Source organism: Heptranchias perlo, chromosome 15, assembly GCF_035084215.1.
Source record: "Heptranchias perlo isolate sHepPer1 chromosome 15, sHepPer1.hap1, whole genome shotgun sequence".
Lineage (NCBI taxonomy): Eukaryota > Metazoa > Chordata > Chondrichthyes > Hexanchiformes > Hexanchidae > Heptranchias > Heptranchias perlo.
The window spans coordinates 27460749-27483029 of NC_090339.1; the positions used below are offsets into that span (position 1 = coordinate 27460749).

The 22281-nt window shown below is 41.9% G+C and overlaps 1 protein-coding gene across 3 annotated transcripts in view; it reads right to left on the reverse strand.

The window, feature by feature from the left end:
• LOC137332931 (ecto-NOX disulfide-thiol exchanger 2-like) overlaps positions 1–22281 on the reverse strand; it is a 266243-nt gene that overhangs the window by 210838 nt on the left and 33124 nt on the right. The window contains exons 3-4 of one of the 3 annotated variants that reach the window (XM_067996972.1): positions 20304–20461; positions 12216–12370 (exon numbers count right to left, since the gene is read on the reverse strand). The exons of 1 other annotated variant lie outside the window; for it this stretch is intronic. The gene's annotated coding sequence lies outside the window, so the exon portion shown is untranslated. The remainder of the gene's footprint in view (positions 1–12215; positions 12371–20303; positions 20462–22281) is intronic. One more of the 3 variants, XM_067996971.1, reaches the window with a different exon arrangement.

The window sequence follows — 22281 nt, forward strand, 5'->3', positions numbered from 1 at the left end:
TAGGCAGAACATGAATCTGCATAGATCTAGGTTCTAAACTATCGTTGAACATGGGTTTAAGTTAAACGGCATTGAAGTGGCTAGTCCAGTTGAGTTCCTGGTCAATGGTGACCCTCCAGGACGCTGATGGTGGGGGATTCGGCGATGGTAACGCCGTTGAATGTCAAGGGGAGTGGGTTCGGCTCTCTCTTGTTGGAGACGGTCATTGCTTGGCACGAATGTTACTTGCTACTTATCAGCCCAAGCATGGATGTTGTCCAGGTCCTGTTGCATGCAAGCACAGACTGCTTCATTATCTGAGGGGTTGCGAATGGAACTGATTATTGTGCAATCATCTGCGAACATCCCCTTTTCTGACCTTATGATGGAGGGGATTACGCTGCTTCCCAACCCACTTCCCCAAAGATTCCATTGCCATTATATCTGTGATAACTCCACTTCCAGCACCAGAGTTTCTGAAGTTTTTGTTTTTATTTTTCTGGATGCCTTATATAACAAAAAAATAATGGACTTTTCAAGGCTATAATTCAAACATTCAAAGTACTTTGTTTTAAAAGTGATTAAAGGGATGGTCACATAAATAGAGCAGTTAATGTTGACAAGTAAGAGTTTTATTCACATAATTTCTTTTGAAAATTGCATTTAAAATAAAAAAACGAGAACGAGATCAAAATTAAGAAATATACTCAATGCATAAATAACCTGATTTTATTCAAGTGCAGCAGCCATCATATATATGCCAAGTGAATTGCTCAGACTCCAGCAGAGCCCACTGAAAATTCAAATATAACTGCAACATTCACTGCAGCATTTTATTGCATGCATTTTAAAATGCACCCTTTTTTGATGTATGTCTGGTCTCAGGAGTAGACCGATGATAAACAATCATTTCCTGGCCGTAGCTGAGGAAAGCACCACCTCAGGCAGCAGATGCAGTAGTTTTTCTTCCAAGTTTCTCTTATTGCAACTAATGTCCATTTTATTCTGGGTTGAACCCGACTGTACCCAGTGCCAAAACAAATATGAACCGTCTGCTATGAAAATGAAAGATGACCGAGCAGCATTACAATTCTTCATTCCGATGTCTTGCCTGATTTCACCCTTACTCATGGGCCATGTGTCTGCTACTTGACCCCTAGCCAACCATGATTTCAGTTTCCCCACCCACCAGTTTCAAATAAGCATTGGAAGCCTCAAACCTCAAAATTTCAGGTTCATGACAGCTAGTCATTAAGCAAACACTGGGAATAGACACATTTAACAAAATCATATTCTGTAATTTGTCCAAAGCACTGATATGTAGGATGAGGAAGCTAGTACAAAAACTTTCTACTCCAGAGGCATTACACATTTCAGACACTGAACTCGAAATAAATTACTGTAATTTCAAGATCTATGGGTATAGTTTGTTACAGAATTTATTACTAGATGTGGTTTCAAAGTATATCCATAAAATGTGTTTTGTTTTTATTAACAATACCAAAGGGAACAGATGTATTTTGTGTGCATCCTTTATACAATATATATTATTCAGAAGAATATATATCACGTTACATTTTCTTCACCCTGAAAGCAGCTTTAAAATTAAGTTGAGTTCAGATATAATGCCAATTGAAACATTTTTCTATCCTGCAAAGTCTAATACAGCGAAGGATTGTTTTTTTTCCTCAAAATGAAATATGGCATTTCAGAAAAGAAATGAGTCTCATAATTTTTGTTTCTTTGTGCTTAGCAGTCACATCACCAACTTGACGAGTTATACGGTCATCTTCATGTCAGTACACACTTGAACCCATTTTGCATTACCCAAGTGATAGCCTTACTGCTGTGTACAACACGAAGGATCACAGTTGCTGCAGTGCATCCTGTGGATGGTACACACCGCAGCCACGGTGCGCCGGTGGCGATAGGAGTGAATGTTTACGGTGGTGGATGGGATGCAAATCAAGCGGGCTGCTTTGTCCTGGATGGTGTCAAGCTTCTTGGGTGTTGGAGCTGCACTCATTCTGTGGCAATATTTTTTTTTAATAATACTGTCTTAATGTGTATTTTTGGAAAAAGCTTGTCTGAAAGGGAGCAGTTATGCCAAACCGCCACATACTGGGTTGGCCATCCATAGCAGAGGAGAGGTGATTGAAATGTTGGAAAGGCAGTTATTTTGCAGATTCCAAATCCATCCGTTATCTGACCAAGCTAAGAGTTTGTGTTTTTATGATGGGGAACAAACCCCTCGCCTCCCCCAAAATGGCTAGCATAATCGCGTTACTTATTTTTGTAATAGTTTTTTTCATTCGTTCATGGGATGTGGGCATCGCTGGCAAGGCCAGCATTTATTGCCCATCCCCAATTGCCCTCGAGAAGGTGGTGGGGAGCCGCCGCCTTGACCACTGCAGTTCATGTGGTGAAGGTTCTCCCACAGTGCTGTTAGGCAGGGAGTTCCAGGATTTTGATCCAGCGACGATGAAGGAACAGTGATATATTTCCAAGTCGGGATGGTGTGTGACTTGGAGGGGAACGTGCAAGTGGTGGGATTCCCACATGCCTGCTGCCCTTGGCCTCCTACGTGGTAGAGGTCGCGGGTTTGGAAGGTGCTGTCAAAGAAGCCTTGATGAGTTGCTGCAGTGCATCCTGTGGATGGTACACACCGCAGCCACGGTGCGCCGGTGGCGATGGGAGTGAATGTTTAGGGTGGTGGATGGGATGCAAATCAAGCGGGCTGCTTTGTCCTGGATGGTGTCGAGCTTCTTGGGTGTTGTTGGAGCTGCACTCATCCAGGCAAGTGGAGAGTATTCCATCACACTCCTGACTTGTGTCTTGTGGGAGGTGCAAAGCGTTGGGAAGTCAGGAGGTGAATCACTTGCTGCAGAATACCCAGCCTCTGACCTGCTCTTGCAGCCACAGTATTTATGTGGCTGGTCCAGTTAAGTTTCTGGTCAATGATAACCCCTAGGATGTTGATGGTGGGGGATTCAGCGATGGTACGGCCGTTGAATGTCAAGGGGGGGTGGTTAGTCTCTCTCTTGTTGGAGATAGTCATTGCCTGGCACGAATGTTACTTGCCACTTATCAGCCCAAGCCTGGATGTTGTCCAGGTCTTGCTGCATGCGGGCACGGATTGCTTCATTATCTGAGGGGTTGCGAATGGAACTGAACACTGTGCAATAAGACCATAAGAGATAGGAGCAGGAGTACGCCATTTGGCCCCTCGAGCCTGCTCCGCCATTCAATGAGATCATGGCTGATCTGATTTTTACCTCAACTCCACTTTCCCACCTTTTCCCCATATCCTTTGACTCCCTTGCTGATTAAAAATTTGTTGAACTCAGCCTTGAATGTATTCAATGACTCAGCCTCCACAGCTTTTTGGGGTAAAGAGTTCCAAAGATTCACGACCCTCTGGGAGAAGAAATTCCTCCTCATTTCCATCTTAAATGGGCGACCCCTTATTCTGAGACTATGCCCCCTAGTTTTAGATTCCCCCATGAGGGGTAATATCCTCTCAGCATCTACCCTGTCGAGTCCCCTCAGAACCTTGTATGTTTCAATAAGATCTCCACTCATTCTTCTAAACTCCAATGAGTATAGACCCGACCTGTTCAATCTTTCCTCATAAGACAAACCTTCCATACCCGGAATCAACCTAGTGAACTTTCTCTGAACTGCCTCCAATGCAAGTATATCCTTCCATAAATAATCATCAGCGAAGATCCCCATTTCTGACTTTATGATGGAGGGAAGGTCATTGATGAAGCAGCTGAAGATGGTTGGGTTTAGGACACTGCTTTGAGGAACTCCTGCAGCAATGTCCTGGGGCTGAGATGATGTGCTAGGTATGACTCCAGCCACTGGAGAGTTTTCCCCGATTCCCATTGACTTCAATTTTACTAGGGCTCCTTGGTGCCACACTCGGTCAAATGTTGCCTTGATGTCAAGGCAGTTACTCTCACCTCACCTCTGGAATTCAGCTCTTTTGTCCATGTTTGGACCAAGGCTGTAATGAGGTCTGGAGCCAAGTGGTCCTGGCGGAACCCAAACCGAGCATCTGTGAGCAAGTTATTGGTGAGTAAGTGCCACTTGATAGCACTGTCGTCGACACCTTCCATCACTTTGCTGATGCTTGAGAGTACACCGATGGGGCGGTAATTGGCCGGATTGGATTTGTCCTACTTTTTGTGGACAGGACATACCTGGACAATTTTCCACTTTGTTGGGTAGATGCCAGTGTTGTAGCTGTACTGGAACAGTTTGGCTGGAGGTGCGGCTAGTTCTGAAGCACAAGTGTTCAGCACTACAGCTGGGACGTCGTCGGGGCCCATAGCCTTTGCTGTATCCAGTGCACTCAGCTGTTTCTTGATATCAACGTGGAGTGAATCGAATTGGCCGAAGACTGGTTTCTGTGATGAGTGGAGATATCGGGAGGAGGCAGAGATGGATCATTCACTCGGCACTTCTGGCTGAAGATGGTTGCAAATGCTTCAGCCTTGTCTTTTGCACTCACGTGCTGGACTCCGCCATCATTGACGATGGGGATGTTCATGGAGCCTCCTCCTCCTACTAGTTGTTTAATTGTCCACCACCATTCACGACTGGATGTGGCAGGACTGCAGAGCTTTGATCTGATCCGTTGATTGTAGAATCACTTAGCTCTGTCTACAGCATGTTGCTTCCGCTGTTTAGCATGCACGTAGTCCTGTGTTGTAGCTTCACCAGGTTGGCACCTCATTTTTAGGTACACCTGGTGCTGCTCCTGGCATGCTCTTCTGAACTCCTCATTGAACCAGGGTTGATCCCCTGGCTTGTTGGTAATGGTAGAGTAAGCAATATGCTGGGCCATGAGGTTACAGATTGTGCTGGAATTCAATTCTTCTGCTGCTGCTGCTGCTGATGGCCCACACCACCTCATGGATGCCCAGTTTTGAGCTGCTAGATCTGTTATGAATCTATCCCATTTAGCACAGTGGTAGTGCCATACAACACGTTGGATGGTGTTTTCAGTGTGAAGATGGGTCCTCGTCTCCACAGGGACTGTGCGGTGGTCACTCCTGCCAATACAGTCATGGACAGATGCATCTCCAACAGTTAGATTGGTGAGGATGAGGTCAAGTAGGTTTTTCCCCTCATGTTGGTTTGCTCACCACCTGCTGCAGGCCCAATCTGGCAGCTATGTCCTTCAGGATTTGGCCAGCTCGGTCAGTAGTGGTGCTACCGAGCCACTCTTGGTGATGGACATTGAAGTCCCCTACCCATAGTACATTCTGTGCCCTTGCTACCCTCAGTGCTTCCTCCAAGTGGTGCTCAACATGGAGGAGGACTGATTCATTCGCTGAGGGAGGGCGGTAGGTGTAATCAGCAAGAGGTTTCCTTGCCCATGTTTGACCTGATGCCATGAGATTTCATGGGGTCCGGCATCAATGTTGAGGACTCCCAGGGCCACTCCCTCCTGACTATCACTGTACTGCCACCTCTGGTGGGTCTGTCCTGCCGGTGGGACAGGACAAACCCAGAGATGATGATGGAAGAGTCTGAGACGTTGGTTGAAAGGTATGATTCTGTGAGTATGGCTATGTCAGGCTGTTGGGACAGCTCTCCCAATTTTGGCACAAGTCCTCAGATGAGGAGGACCTTGCAGGGTCGACTGGGCTTGGTTTGCCTTTGTTGTTTCCGGTGTCTAGTGGTGCGATGCCGGGTGGTCCGTCCGGTTTTTTTCTTACTGTGACTTTCTGTAGCGCGATTGTACAACTGAGTGGTTTGCTAGGCCATTTTAGAGGGCGATTAAGAATCAACCACATTGCTGTGGGTCTGGAGTCACATAAAGGCCAGACCGGGTAAGGACGGCAGATTTCCTTCCCTGAAAGAAATTAGTATGTGAACAGAAGTTTATGTTGATTGTATCATGTGTCTATCATACTTGGTGTGCTGTATGTTTTGCCTACTGTGGAATATGGCAGCTTATGAACCGAACCAAACGTCTCAACTAATGTTAACTCAATCCACCTTCAGAGAAATGAAAGGAATACCCGTTCTTGAGACATGGCGATCTGGCCCAGAACAGAATGGAATTTCATTGTTTTGCTCCCAGGTCCAGTTAACGCACAAACTGATACAGGGCTGTGGGAGGAACTTCCGTAAAAAGGCAGGCAACCAGACCACTTAAGGGAGCCACCAGAGTAGATACCAGCAGCAGAATCAGATATTGAGGCTTTGGAAAGATGCAGAGGAGGGCCAAGATAGACAAAAACAGCTGGGGCTCTACACTTTGGAGAAGCGTAGACTTAGGGGTAATATGATTGAGGTTTATAAGATGATGAAGGGAATAGATTGTGTTTGAGTTGACAGTTCGTTCAAATTAAATAAGTTAGGGGGTCATGGGATCACAATTTTAAGTTATATAAGGCCAGATCTAGGTTAGATGTCTGGAGGTGGTTCTTTTCCCAGAGTATAGTGGACCTCTGGAACAGGCTGTCAGCTCATGCAGTGGACGCCAATTTGCTGAATTCCTTCAAGCAAGAGCTGGACCTGTTTCTAACTGGGACATGGATCACGTTTTACAAAAAGGTAGGTAATGTAAAGCATAGAATTATCAGGGCCAGAGTGATCTCCTGGACTAGTTTTGATCGCTAAAGGGGTCGGAGAGGAATTTCCCAGTTTTTTTTTCCCTCAAACTGGCCTGGGTTTTTAATCTGCTTTTTCGCCTCTACCATATCACATGGTTTTGGGTGGGATGGGGAGTGTATATATTGTGATGCACAAGGTATCACGATTATGTGGGACAGGCTGGATGGACCGGAGGGTTTTTTTCCTATTCGTACGTTCGTATCTGACTAGCTAAAACTTGTACTTCTTTCATCAATGCCCTAAAACTCTTGTAGTTATTTCACTATTTATTTTGAAAACAGGCTGTATTTCATCTTGGGACTCTTTAGATTGTGCTTCAAGAAACAGTTACAGCAATTAAAAAATATTCAATCCTTCAACAGCTTAGTCCTTCTCTCATTTGTAGCTTTCAACCTCCATTCATCTGCAATCTTTCTTGTCTTTCTCTATTTCTTCTGCACAATTTCTATTGTAGCTTATTTTCCATAATGGACTGTGACCTAACAAAGTACATAATCCTTCTGCTCAAAAACCGTATCCAAACTTCTTTTGAAACATTGGATAAGTGTGACTCGTGCGCTTGCCTGGATTCCAACATTTTATGAAAATTTATGAAAGTTTGTTGAATTCAAAAGTCCTGTCATTTATCAAACTTTACGAGAAATACATTCTGAAATGGATTTTTGAACCCCTTGGGGGACGATTCTAATTTTTACTACTTTTAAACAATTTGCTATGTCTTACTGCTTCTGTGTATTATTTAACAACAACTTGCATTTATATAGCGCCTTTAACATAGTAAAACATTTCAAGGCTCTTCACAGGAGTATTATTAAACAAAATTTGACAACAAGCCACATAAGGAGATATTAGGACAGGTGACCAAAAGCTCGGTCAAAGAGGCAGTTTTTAAGGAGGAGAGAGGCGGAGAGGTTTAGGGAAGGACTTCCAGAGCTTAGGGCCTAGGCCACTGAAGGCACGGCCACCAATGGTGGAGCGATTAAAATCGGGGATGCGTAAGAGGCAAGAATCGGAGGAATGCAGAGATCTCGAAGGGTTGTATGGCTGGAGGAGGCTAACCTATAGTTTAGCCTGAATACACAAGCAAGACAGTGTGGAAATTTTCACCTTTCAAAAAGGAGTCAGGAAAACATGCAATATGCCCTGCATTGTTTGATTCCACAGTTAAGGGATAATTATTAACTTTAGCGGTGCTATCCCATGAGTAAAAGCATGCAAGTTCCAGATCATAGCAGATTTTGCTTACAAAAACCATCTTTTCACCAAGTACACAAGACAGAGTGTTGGAAAGCACAGGAGGAGGTATATGACCAATTACATCTCTGCTGACTCTTTGCTAGAGCAATCCAAAACTAATTCCACTATCCTGCTCTCTCCCCAGAGCCCATAATGTACCACAGCTTCAAATGCACATCCACTTTTATCTACCTCGTCTCCACCCCCGTGGCAAAGCATTGTATGCTCTAATAACTCTCTGAATACAGAAATTTCTCCTAACTTCACTGGTCACACTCTGTGAGGAACTTAAATTGACTCCTCATCACTAACCCCCAACAAGGGAAAATCTACCCTAGCAAAAACCTTCATAATTTTGAAAAACAATCTCCTTAGTCTTCTCTGCTCTGGTGGAAATAGTTCCAATAGCTCATTTCTTCTCATTACTATAGTTTCTCATCCCTGGTGATTCTCTGTCCTTTGTATAATGGGTCTTCCAAAACTGCAAGCAGCGCTCTCTCTAATTGTGGCCTCATAATTGGCTTGTACAAAGTTATTACCTCTTTTCCCTTATAGAACTTGGGTTTGCTACTTATGAAACCCAAAATGGCTTTTTTTATACCCTTATCTATCAGCAGTAACAGGTTGATGATCAACCTGAAATGTTAACTCTGTTTCTCTCACCACAGATACTGCCTAGTCTGCTAAGATTTCCAGCTTCTAGGTTTTTAGTTTAGATTTCCAGCATCTGCAGGATTTTACTTTTGTTTTAATTATAGCATCCTATTCACCAGCTTTTATACTATACTTTTAAGCCATTTATAGTGCTGACTTCAGGGTTTTATGAAAGGCAATTAAAAACCAGCCTCTGGTATGTAGCTAACGTAAACACTACTTTCCAAATTTAAATTCCTAACCAGATTTTCCTCTGAAATGGGCTGTTTGCATTGGGTCACAACTTCAGAGAATCATCATCAATTAAAAAAAAATGATTAGGATTACAGGGATTCAGGATAATAAAATTAGTGTGACATTTTATTTCAGACAGGCATATACAGTTTTCTGAACCATTGTGAACATACAAATTATTTTCTCTGCTGGAAAATACACTTTATAAAATAATGGTTTTGTCCAACAGCTAGAAATTAATACAGCTTATCACTGGCAAAAATTTTGTTCAAAGGGACCACTAGTGAAGTTGTCAGCACAAAATTTCAAAAGTACTTATCCCTTTTGGATCAAAATTAAAATTGTTACCAAACTCCCAGAAGTGTCGATCATTTCTTTTCATTATAAAGCATGGATGGTAGGCAATCCATTGTCAATAGGCTGTAAAACATGAGAATATAGGTATATCCCAATATACTCTAAATTGTTTGAAAAGGGAGAAAGAGCAAGCAAGAGAGCGCAAGAGAAACAACTAGAGCGAGGGAAAAAAAAATCAATGGACAAGTTACACCAGGCTGCTCTCAAGCATGCCCTATTGGATGCTTACACAGCAGTAATAGCAGATACTTGAGATGGGAGACTAAGAGAGGAAGAGAAAGAGGTGGTAAAAATACTGGGGGACAAATAAGTTAATATTTTATAAAAATGGATGGTTAGGTTTGTGCCAAACTTGCAAGAACGCAGTATCAAAACTAGTTATCGAAACTGTAAGCTCCTATTTTTACAGAAGTGTTTTGAATTCAGCCTTACTTTCAATATCAGAAAATAGACGCCTCTTCTCTGCAATAGGGTGCCCCAAGTGTATTCTGTTTAATTTTTGAGCACTTTTATACTTCGCAGTTGAGACACTTTTAATTTTAAAGAAAATGAAAAAAAGTGACTCTTGGATTTTCAGCAGACCAACCAGATCATTACTGCCCCAAGTTACCTCCATAATTCCTCTCCTATATCCAATCCCCCTGCCCTAGTTCATAGATTGTAAACAATTTTACAACACCAAGTTATAGTCCAGCAATTTTATTTTAACTTCACAAGCTTTCGGAGGCTTCCTAGTTCATAGAGACACCATCAATTTCCCCACCCTTTCGTAAGAGACGTGCTCTCCACCTCCAATGTTCCCAATTCTTGCAGGCACTCTTCTTCCTTCCTCCCTCCCCCACACCCTCCGCCCAAACTCAATTCAAATCTGGCACGCTGCCAACATGGATAAAGGTGGCACTCTTCTCCCTCTTCCTTGTTCAATTCAACCAGGCACTTTCCTCTCCTTCCCACCAACCCCATTCAAGCTGGCACTATTCCTCTCTTACACCACCCTCCGCACCCCCCACCCCAAACCAGTTGACACTCCTCTTCCCTCTTAATTCATGTTGGCACACTTTCCCCACCCTCGGTTCATGCTGGTACCTCCCACTGCATCCCCCACCCTGCCAGTTCAAGCTGGCACTCATTTTTCCTCTTTTAGTTTATGCTTGCGCTCTTCTTCCCAACCCCTCCCTCCCTGAGTTAATGCTGGCACTATCTCCTTCCACACTCCAATTACTGCTTCCAACTTCTCACCACCCCCCACTCACCCCCCTCAGTTTTGGCATCCTTTCATCGCCATCGATTCAGCCACCCCACCTCTCCTCTCCTCAGCACTGCTCCTAGCTAAGTGCTGCTGCTAACAGAAAGGATACCAGCTGCGAAATACAGTAGGCGGGAACTCCCGTTCACCTGAGAATTCCCTGCCTGCAGTATGCATCAGCCAGAATCATTTCCATTAGCAGAATGCTTATGGGAGTAATGTTGATGGGTGCATCCACACAGATTTTTGTCAGCAAACACCAACACAGACATCAGGCCCCCAAAACACTGTCCATCGGTGTATGAAAAGGCCAAAATATTAAATCATGGAGGATTTTAACTAACTTGATATTGATTGAGAAAATGAAGAAAAGTGAACATTTCTAAAGCGGTACATGATTAATCCCTTATTCAGTCTGTCCAACAGCCAACATAGTGAGCTACTATCATAGATCTAATCTTCAGTAATGTGCATAAGGTAGAAGCAGGGCACATCTGGATCCAGGGATCATATTAGAAATTAAACATTCATTAGCTCAGAGAGGACGGGGACACAAAAATATTGCACTTTGATTGCTAGATCTACAACAAAAAAAATGGGAAGTGAGAAAATACTGGTATGGGTAAAATCAAAATTCACTCAAGCGAAACCAAAACAGATTAAAAGGCACCAGACACTAATGTGATTGAACAAGGAATAGCTAGAAAATTGCAGGTGGCATTAATAAACAAGGCTATAAAAAATAATGTTGGGGACTCGCAGGTGGCATTAAGGGTGCGCAGGAGGCTTGGATAAATTATAAAAATAAACAAAAGCGAATAAAGTAATAAGAAACCAAAACAGTACTGAATACCAGATTGTGATGAAGTGTTTTTCAAATATACAAATGGGTGAAAAGTAACTGTCTATTTAAAAATGATAGTGGGAAGATGGAATCCAGGGACAATTTAAATCATGAAATAAAGTAGAACCTTGATTACCTGCCATAATAGTGGATGATTTGATTAACTACCAATTTCAGTCTTCAAATTTGGGCAAAGAAATATCAGTCAGAAACTGAAGCATGAGCTTGTTTATTTATTAATTGAGTCAGTTTAAGCCTCTTGCTCTATTTACATGATAGCTTTTCCATTACTTTGAGCTCCATGTAAACACTATGGCCTTTGGCAGCTGGTGAAAGGAGCTGTCGGTTGTTTTTATTTAATTGGAACCAAATGATATACTGTGGATTTTCATAGATAATTTTAACAATGTAATTTTTTTTAAAAAATCAAAGTTGAATTTTAAGACTATTATAAGTTACCTTTTTCTTTGCCCTTCAGTGAAAATGAAAGTCCTATCAGCTGGTTTGAATCATTAGATTCATAGGAATGTCTGAGCCAATGCAGTTTTATTCAACAGCTAGTATGAATAATGCCTTATGACTAGATTTTTTTCAAAAAGTACATGTAGAAATTTAACCAACTGTAAATAAATAGAATCCTTTATTGCTTCAATTGATATAGCAGACAATTATGATGCAATTTTAATGCAATGAAGCATGGAATTATCAAAAATATTTTCACAATGGAATGCTAGATTTTTTAAATGCCCATTTTGAATGCAAAAAAAAAATCAGTAGTACCCAAAGGGTCAGTGTGTCAAGGCAAACATCTAATTATGTTCCTTTTACATTTTATTACAGTGCTGCTTTTACTAAATCAGACAAAAATACCAGGTACTTCATTTGCCCAGTAGAAAAATAGAAGAGCCCTGCTGGTCTCCCAACCTGAAACCCTGACTGCCACTCCTCTCTGAACCTTACCAAAAGACATAATACCTGATACACATTAAATCTGAACCAAGCAAAGCCAAACAGGATCAAGAAACATACCTCGAATGTGCAGATCTTTAAATTTAACCTCAATATTAAGGACCGCCTTTAAAATCCATCCTTAAATTTTTGCCATATGGATGTTGGTGCAAGCTCTTAAGTGTGACGCTTTTCAGGTGTGAAGCCTTTGAAAGGTGCAGTACAACTGATGCATGCTAAAAGCAAAACAAATAGATTAATGACTTGGATATGGTTGCAATAAATAAACCCCCCAAATTTGCAGATATCAAAATAAGATGCAAGACAAATAATGAACAATGCAACCAAATTGAGAAGGATTCAGATCTCAGATAACTGGGTTAATATTTGAGAAATACAATTCAATGCTAGTAAGTATAAAATAATTAGTATGTAAGCAAGGAACCAAAAGAGGCACAATGTGTTAAATGAAAGTGGTACAGTGTACTGATGAGGAAATACATCTGAGGCATATAACAAATAAATGTGAAATCAGCAGCTCAGAGCTCGGCTACAGCACAAAAGGCAAATAAGGTGGGATACAACCCCTCTTGAATTGCTGTATAAAGCATTGTGAAAATTTTATCTAGTATATTGTGTGCAGATCCCAACAGCTAATCATAGAAATGATGTTACGCTCTTGAGGAGGTACAGAAGTAAGTAATAAGCATGATTTCCTTGGGACACCTTTATTAAAAAATACCAAGCCCTGAAACCTGACCTTGATCGTAACTCAGGAGTGGGAAAACCCAATTAAAATAAGTACTCAGGAGTCATTTTAAATAATACTGATTTCCCCAGTCACTTTGAAACAATCCTCCTCCCACTCAAGGTGCGGCTTGGGGCAGCAGTAGCAGCTGGAGGTGGGGGGGTTGGTGATTCCCTAACAGGATATCCACAACGGTCATGTGGGGAAATCTACATTATTTAACACACTCAGCTGTATCTTAAATAATACTGGTTTCCTCAATTAAGAAATTTTCTGTAGGACCTGCCTTAAGATCTGGTTACACTTTCCACAAGTTTGGCTGGTAGAATTGAAGGAGGGGAAATCCTCTAGTCCTGTGTCTTCGCTGTGTATGTAGGAATTCTTAATGTAAAAGATCCCACAGCACTATTCAAAGATCAGGGAAGTTCTCCCAGTGTCCTGTGCCAACATTTATCCCTCAGCCAACATCTAAAACAGATAACCTCACCATTTATTTGATTGCTGTGCGCATGTTGACTGCCACGTTTTCTACATTACAACAGTGACTACACTTCAAAAGTACTTAACTGGCTGTAAAGCACTTTGGGACGCCAGGAGTTACTATATAAATGCAAATCTTTCTTTCTTTGGGAAACTGTCAAGAAACTGCGCCTCCGGACAATATCAGATCCCCACCTGCACTGAGCATCAACACCTTCCTCTTTCCCGCTGCCTCCTCTCACCACTCCCATCTCTACCACACCACACATTTATGTTTTTCCATCCACTGCTGGCCCACATCAGTGGTATCCCAGAACCCCCACTCCCCGTACTCCTACACACAGCAACCTCCCACCCCATGCTCTCACATCTCACCTCTGCCATACCACAAATCTGACCTCACATTGCTACCACACACCAGGATTCTCCCCAGTATTACCAAAATCTTTCTTCCACTCACACCAGACTAAGGTACCTCCATCCCAAAGCACCTAAACACCATAACTTTAAAACATTTCCTAGTGCTCTTGTATCCTGAAACCCCCTTTCTGGTTCTCTTTTGCAGTCTCCCACAAAGCTCCCATACTCCATGACCCTGATCCCAAACCTCAGGAACAGCATCCCAACACTACAAAATACAAAACCCCACCCGCATAGCCCTCTATTACTGTATCCAGTTCAGAAAAACTATCTCCCATAAATGTGCAACGTGTAACATCATCGCTACCATTTTCCTCTGCATCCTGGGTTTTCTAAAAAAGTGATCTAATTTGACTAACTTTTAATACTATTCAAAACCACTGATTTACCATTTCCATGCAAATATTCACAAATTCAAACCTGAAAATAACCAACTTTCCAAAACTGTAATAAAAGCATAATTTGCTATATATAATCATATCAGTGTCGATAATATATTCTGCATTGATAACAAAACATCTTTCAACTCATCATAAGCAATGCCTTAGATCTGCTAGCATGTAAAACATGTGCCACATTGTAATACTAGTTAACAGAAAAGTATCAATGTACTTCATAATCTATAGATCAACAGTATAAAATATACATCTCTGATCACTGCAGTAGAAATTTTTAAAAATTAATAAATATTTTTGGAACCTTTAATAAAAGGACAAATAGCATTTAGACATGCACTGCATCCAAGTGTTATTTACTATCAATCTGCATGCAATCTTTGCATTATGTACAGATACAGTTAATCGAAGTATCTACAGCTATTCCAACTACAATTAAGTACCTTAAAGGCCAGGACAATAAACAATATGCAGAAGTGAAAAATTTATTTTGAAGGCCTTTGCTCAGAAATTACTCCATGGAGTACGCATCATATTCAGTCATACAAAAGTTCTGAAATGTGTCCTTTTCCAAGATGGCTCAAAAGATGATTAATTCTTCTTGAGATTTGTAAAATTTTAATTTTTTTTTCTTACTTTTCCTTTCTATCTCTTTTCTCTTAATCCAATCTTTCTTTCCCTCTCTTTATTGCTCTTTCTGTACCTGACTTGACTCTAATTCACCCTATTTCTTTCTCCGTCGTTCCTGTGTTTCTTCCTCAATCCTTAAATTTCACAGTTAAGGAGACTGACTGTTGGTTCTGTCGTTCACCGTGGTCCCAGATGCCCCGTTGACCTCGCCATGACGTTATCAACTCGCACTTCCAGCAATTTACAGTGCAAAAAATTTGAGCTGAAGGGAGAAGGAAAAATTCTAACAGGGCACGCCGAGAGATGCACTGATCCAGCAAATTCTGAACCGTAATGTTTATCTATTGTTATGCACAGAAATGTTTTTGTTTTGTCGGTATACTTGGAAAAAGCTAATGTACAACCTAGAAGAAATAGATCTCAAACCCCAGCATTCTCAACTCACTAAACATTTATAATTCCACTACTTCATTAAAGAGCAGTTGCTGTAAGCAACTCATAAATAATTCAGATTAATGGATGGCAGAGAAAGCTCTGAAGCTTAGTATTAAACTTCAGCATTAAGCTTCAACAGTACCCTATTCCACCTGCAGTCACATACAGATATGCAAACATTAATTTAAAAACCTTTAGTTGTTTGAAGGCATTTGCTACATAATGTATTACAACATTTATGAGAAATCACTGCAATTGAACATAAAAAAGGGCATTTTAGAAATGGAAGTAATTTGCTTTAGTATAAATGCACTAGTGTAGTGTTACAGAAAACAGTAGCAATAGAAGGTAGAAAAACATCTTGCCTTAATCATAGGAAGTAATGCAAGAGATCAAATTGTTTTCAAAAGAAAGCAGTACTGCAATAAACCCTATCCACAGCCAATTTAACTCATGGCAAAAAGTAGAGCAGCACAAACTTTGGACCCCCATTTGCTAGGCATCAAATGCCCAATGAGGAAATGAGTACAACGAGATGTAAATTCTTTAATAGATAACAAAAAGACATGCTATTTCTTAACCACTTGTGTTATAGAAATCATCAATAACTATCAAATCTTAATATACTGTCACAGTAGTTTAGTGACTGGTAGTCCAAAATGCAGTGACCAGAGTTGTGAGATGTGCATTCTCTATACAGTTCTGGCCTTCCATCAGAAGGCATTGCCAAGTACAGGCGAGCTACTTTCCCACTCAGGAAGTTGGGGGGGGGGGGGGGGGGGGGGGGAGAAAAAGAGGGGGCATGAGGAGAGAAATGAGAGGGGGATAGCATCCCAAGCCACTTTCACTCATCTCCGAGCAGATGCATTAAAATCAGTATTGAGAGGGGTCTTGGAATAGGAACCATCTGGTTCACTAATGTCCTCTAGGGATGGAAATTTGCCGTTCTTATCCGGTCTGGCCTATACGTGACTCCAGATCCACATCAATTTGGTTGATTCTTATCTGCCCTCTGAAATGGCCTAGCAAACCACTCAGTCGGACAATCCTGCTACAAAAAGACATAATAAGAATAAAACCGGACAGACCACCAGGCACCAGACACGACAAAGGCAAACCAAGCCCAGTCGATCCTGCAAAGTCCTCCTCACTAACATCTGGGGACTTGTGCCAAAATTGGGAGAGCTGTCCCACAGACTAGTCAAGCAACAGCCTGACATAGCCATACTTACAGAATCATACCTTTCTACCAACGTCCCAGACTTCTCCATCACCATTCCTGGGTATGTCCTATCCCTCCGGTGGTGGCAGCACAGTGGTATACAGTTAGGAGGGAGTGGCCCTGGGAGTCCTCAACATTGACTCCAGACCCCATGAAATCTCATGGCTTCAGGTCAAACATGGGCAAGGATTACCACCTACCGCCCTCCTTCAGCTGATGAATCAGTACTCCTCCACATTGAGCACCACTGAGGGTAGCAAGGGCTCACATGTACTCTGGGTGGGGACTTCAATGTCCATCATCAAGAGTGGCTCAATAGTACCACTAATGACCGAGCTGGGCGAGTCCTGAAGGGCATAGCTGCCAGACTGGGCCTGCAGCAGGTGGTGAGTGAACCAACACGAGGGAAAAGCTTATTTGACCTCGTCCTCACCAATCTACTTGTCGCAGATGCATTGGTCCATGACAGTATTGGCAGGAGTGACTACCGCACAGTCCTTGTGGAGATGAAGTTCCGTCTTCACACTGAGGACACCGTCCAACATGCTATGTGCCACTACCACCGTGCTAAATGGGATAGATTCAGAACAGATCTAGCAGCTCAAAACTGGGCATCCATGAGGCACCTTGGGCCATCAGCAGCAGCAGAGCTGTACTCCGCCACAATCCGTAAACTCATGTCCCGGCATATCCCTCACTCTACCATTACAAACAAGCCAGGGGATAACCCAGGTTCAATGAGGAACGTAGAAGAGCATGCCAGGAGCAGCACCAAGCGTACCTAAAAATGAGGTGCCAACCCAGTGAAGCTACAATACAGGACTACGTGCATGCTAAACAGCGGAAGCAACATGCTGTAGACAGAGCTAAGCAATCCCACAACCAACGGATCAGATCAAAGCTTTGCAATCCTGCCACATCCAGTCGTGAATGATGGTGGGCAATTGAACAACTAACGGGAAGAGGAGGCTCCATGAACATCCCCATCCACCATGATGGCAGAGACCAGCACTTGAGTGCAAAAGACAAGGCTGAAGTGTTTGCAACCATCTTCAGCCAGAAGTGCAAAGTGAATGATCCATCTCAGCCTCTTCCCGATATCCCCACCATCACAGAAGCCAGTCTTCAGCCAATTCGATTCACTCCACGTGATATCAAGAAACGGCTGAGTGCACTGGATACAGCAAAGGCTATGGGCCCCGACAACATCCTGGCAGTAGTGCTGAAGACTTGTGCTCCAGAACTAGCTGCGCCTCCAGCCAAACTGTTCAGTACAGCGACAACACTGGCATCGACCCGACAATGTGGAAAATTGCCCAGGTATATCCTGTTCACAAAAAGTAGGACAAATCCAATCTGGCCAATTACCATTCCATCAGTTTATTTTCAATTATCAAAGTGATAGCACTGTTGGTGACACCTTCTATCAAGCGGCACTTACTCACCAATGCTCAGTTTGAGTTCCGCCAGAGCCGCTTGGCTCCAGACCTCATGACAGCCTTGGTCCAAACATGGACAAAAGAGCTGAATTCCAGAGGTGAAGTGAGCGTGACTGCCCTTGACATCAAGGCAGCATTTGACCGAGTGTGGCATCAAGGAGCCCTAGTAAAATTGAAGTCAATGGGAATCAGGGGGAAAACTCTCCAGTGGCTGGAGGCATACCTAGCACAAAGGAAGATGGTAGTGGTTGTTGGAGGCCAATCGTCTCGGCCCCAGGACATTGCTGCAGGAGTTCCTCAGAGCAGTGTCCCAGGCCCAACCATCTTCAGCTGCTTCATCAATGACCTTCCTTCCATCATAAGATCAAAAGTGGGGGATGTTCGCTGATGATTGCACAGTGTTCAGTTCCATTTGCAACCCCTCAGATAATGAAGCAGTCCGTGCCCGAATGCAGCAAGACCTGGACAACATCCAGGCTCGGGCTAATAAGTGGCAAGTAACATTCGCGCCAGACAAGTGCCAGGCAATGGCCATCTCCAACAAGAGAGAGTCTAACCGCCTCCCCTTGACATTCAATAGCATTACCATCGCCGAATCCCCCACCATCAACATCCTGGGGGTCACCATTAACCAGAAACTTAACCGGACCTGCCACATAAATACTGAGGCTACAAGAGCAGGTCAAACGCTGGGTATTCTGCAGCGAGCGACTCACCTCCTTACTCCGCAAAGCCTTTCCACTATCTACCAGGAACAAGTCAGGAGTGGGATGGAATACTCTCCATTTGCCTGGATCAGTGCAGGCTCCAACTACACTCAAGAAGCTCGACATCATCCAAGACAAAGCAGACCGCTTGATTTGCACCCCATCCACCGCCTTAAACATTCACTCCCTCCCACCACCAGTACACCATGGCTGCAGTGTGTACCATCTACAAGATGCACTACAGCAACTCGCCACGGCTTCTTCGACAGCATCTCCCAAACCCGCGACCTCTACCATCTAGAAGGACAAGGGCAGCAGGCACATGGGAACAACACCACCTGCGCGTTCCCCTCCAAGTCACACCATCCTGGCTTGGAAATATATCGCTGTTCCTTCATCGAAGCTGGGTCAAAATCCTGGAACTCCCTACCTAATAACAATATGGGAGAACCTTCACCACATAGACTGCAACGGTTCAAGGCGACGGCTCACCACCACCTTCTCAAGGGAAATTAGGGATGGGCAATAAATGCTAGCCTTGCCAGCGACAACCACATCCCATGAATGAATTAATAAGAGAGCAGTTTCATGGCCTGGGAATGATATATAGTCCACAGGGACCAAAAAAGAATACAAAGACAACACAAAAAATTATTTGCACAGAATGTTAGCAATAATTTATTTAACAACTCAGTTAACTCCTGCCACCGTTTTGCTGCCCTTAAGCACTGCTTGACTTCAGTTTTCCCTCACAATTCCAATACATCTCCTTGGTCTTCTAGATTCAGTGTCATACTTTCATCCCTATTCAAAGCTTCTATCCTTTGCTCCACCTCTATTATTTCTTTGTCCAATTCCTACAAAATTCAGCATCAAAATTTATCAGAAACTTATGCCATTGAATAAATTGTTTCATGCCCTAAGGGATTGCGAGTTATTAAGATTTCATCAGACCACAACTTTTATACAGCTCCAACAACCATCCATCCTGTACACGGTTCATAAACTTTATACAAAAAGTTGCTGACTTTTTCAGACTGTTAAAAGACTTGCCAGTGTCACAATTATTTCCACTATACACATATTTGAGAGTCAATTTTAACCACAAAAAGTGATGTTTAGAAACTTGCACTTCATCATTCATATAATTTTATCCCAACAGCAAAAAAAATGCAGCCTTCGATGCTTTAAAGAAAAAAAACAGATCCCATCTCTGAACTATAGTCTTTTAGTTACTGCACTACGGTCCGTACCTTGTAAAAAGTACTTCATGACATGAACACTGACATGCCAAAAATCGGCTATGCATATATTAATTATAAAACCTCTAATTGTTTGAAGGCATTTGCTAATCGTGTATTGCAATATTTGAGAAATTGCTGCTTTATCTAGTTAGCAGATTGAAAGTAAAAAAAAAAGCATTTCAGAAATGTGTGTAATTTGTTTTAGAATAAATGCTCCAGTGCAACGTCATGGAAAACAATAGTCATGGGAGAAGGTTCGAAACCATCTTGCCTTGAGCATAAGAGGTTACTTATACACACTAGAATTCTAACTGTTTTCAACAGGAGGCAATACTCCAATAAACCCTATCCACTACACAAGGAAGCTTTGAAAGACAATTTCAGACAGAAATGGTTATTTTTTCATGATTACCCAGGTCAGTTAGACAGAAGACTCATTCAAAAAGTACCTGGATTATGCACCTGAAGTGTCATAGCCTACAAGGCTACGGACCAAGTGCTTGAAAGTGGGTGGCTCATTTTCGGCTGGCAGACACTGTGCCGTAAATTTTCTATGATGCAATTATCCAACTTCAGTCCAATGTTTGTACAGGACAGCACATCACATCTAAAAGGTCATTAATAAAATAGAGCATCATATTAAAAGAACAGCTTTTGCTAATACATGGGTGTTTTTATAACATGATCTTTGTTGGACTCTCAAAAAAAAACACATTCACTGCAACTGGAAGGTCTGATTTTCATTGCCCAGTCAGCAACTGTGGTGTATCCAACTTATCTAGATTTAAATACAGCTGTCAGATCCCATCACCACTGATTCAGCAAAGCAACCAAGTCACGCTTTATATCGAAGTAGCCAGCACTTTTTCTTCCCTTTGGCATTTTCTTCTTCCTATTTTAAAACTACAATCTAAAGGAATACATTTTAGAGCTGTGAAATTTGTGAGTGCTAGAACCAAGGCTAAATTCATTTACTATTACATTTTGTTTAAGTTTCTCAACGCTGACTGACAGTAAATAACCAGCAAAAATTCAAAGAGTGTAAATGCAAAAAGCTTAACGGTATAAACATCAAGGCAATAATTATCATTCATTCAGCTTAGTGGTGTCATTACTGTACTTGTCACTTATTTTGATGTGAATCAAGGTACATCACATTTTTGGTATGCCTATCTCCCCCTCCCCACTGACTACAGTGCAGCCATTTAAAGAAACGTACAGCAAAACTAGAAATAGCCTGTATTAATATCTAGGATGAAAGGGAGTACCACACGATCACTAAAAAGAGGCAATAAATATAAAGGGGTGGTGAGCGGGATTTCCTGTGCTTTATATATGAAATCATAAATCTGTTTGTAAAAAATGAGTTCACAATTTTGTTGCATGTAGCACAAAGAGGATATTTTACTTTGATTAAAAAAAACTTACCTTACTGAAATTGAAAAAAAGCTCATGGTAGTACTTGAAATTATACAACATGGCAGATCATTAAGATCAGTGAATGCAACACTTGTCAGGAAAGATGATTCAAAATCCTAGAAATATCTCCAGGGTAATTAACAGCTGTGAAAATTTTACTCTAGAAAACAACAGTGACTACACTTTAAAAAAATAATTCATTGGTTGTGAAGTGCTTTGGGACATCCTAAGGACACAAAAGGTGCTATATAAATGCAAGGTCTTTTTTTAGCAGCAAAAAAAAATGTTTTTGGAAATAGCAGAAATCCACAAAATGTCACTCTTCTCTTGCAATATAAGCAGGATAAGTGTCGGCAAACATTTGGTTTACTAAATGGGGGAAAAGACAGTGCTAACGATTTCCATACTCTGCAGCTTGTGACACCAATCACTTGCAAATCAGGTATACCATGAGTTAGGAGTGTTGCACAGCTGTGTACTTTAATGATGTATCTTAACCCCAAACTCTGGAAATGCTTGCATTTATTCAATTTCAACTAGGCTACAAACTGAAAATATCCTCAAAATACCCAAGCATGTTGCAGCATGTTTTTTGAGCCATTCTGCTTCTTTACAAATATACAGAGTAATCTACTTAACCTCAGTTCCTAATACAATAAAAACGGCACATGACTTAATTGAATTATTACTGTATTTCATATTGTTGTCATCTTGTTTTCCCCAACAGTTTTACAATACCAGAAATTGATATGAATGCTCAGATGTGAAGGATTAACCCAAGGTTACCCTCACCCCACCCCCACCCCAGTTGCATTACTCCATTTTGGATCTTTGTGATTTTTATTTGTATGGTATTCAGGTTTTTCTATAATTTATGCAGCTACAATGCAATCATTTGGTTTAAGAACAAAGTGCATTATCCACAGAAAAGAATATTTGTATCTTTTCATTAAAAATTAAGCATTTCCCCCATATAACTGCTTGCTCAACATTTTATTCATGCAAAAA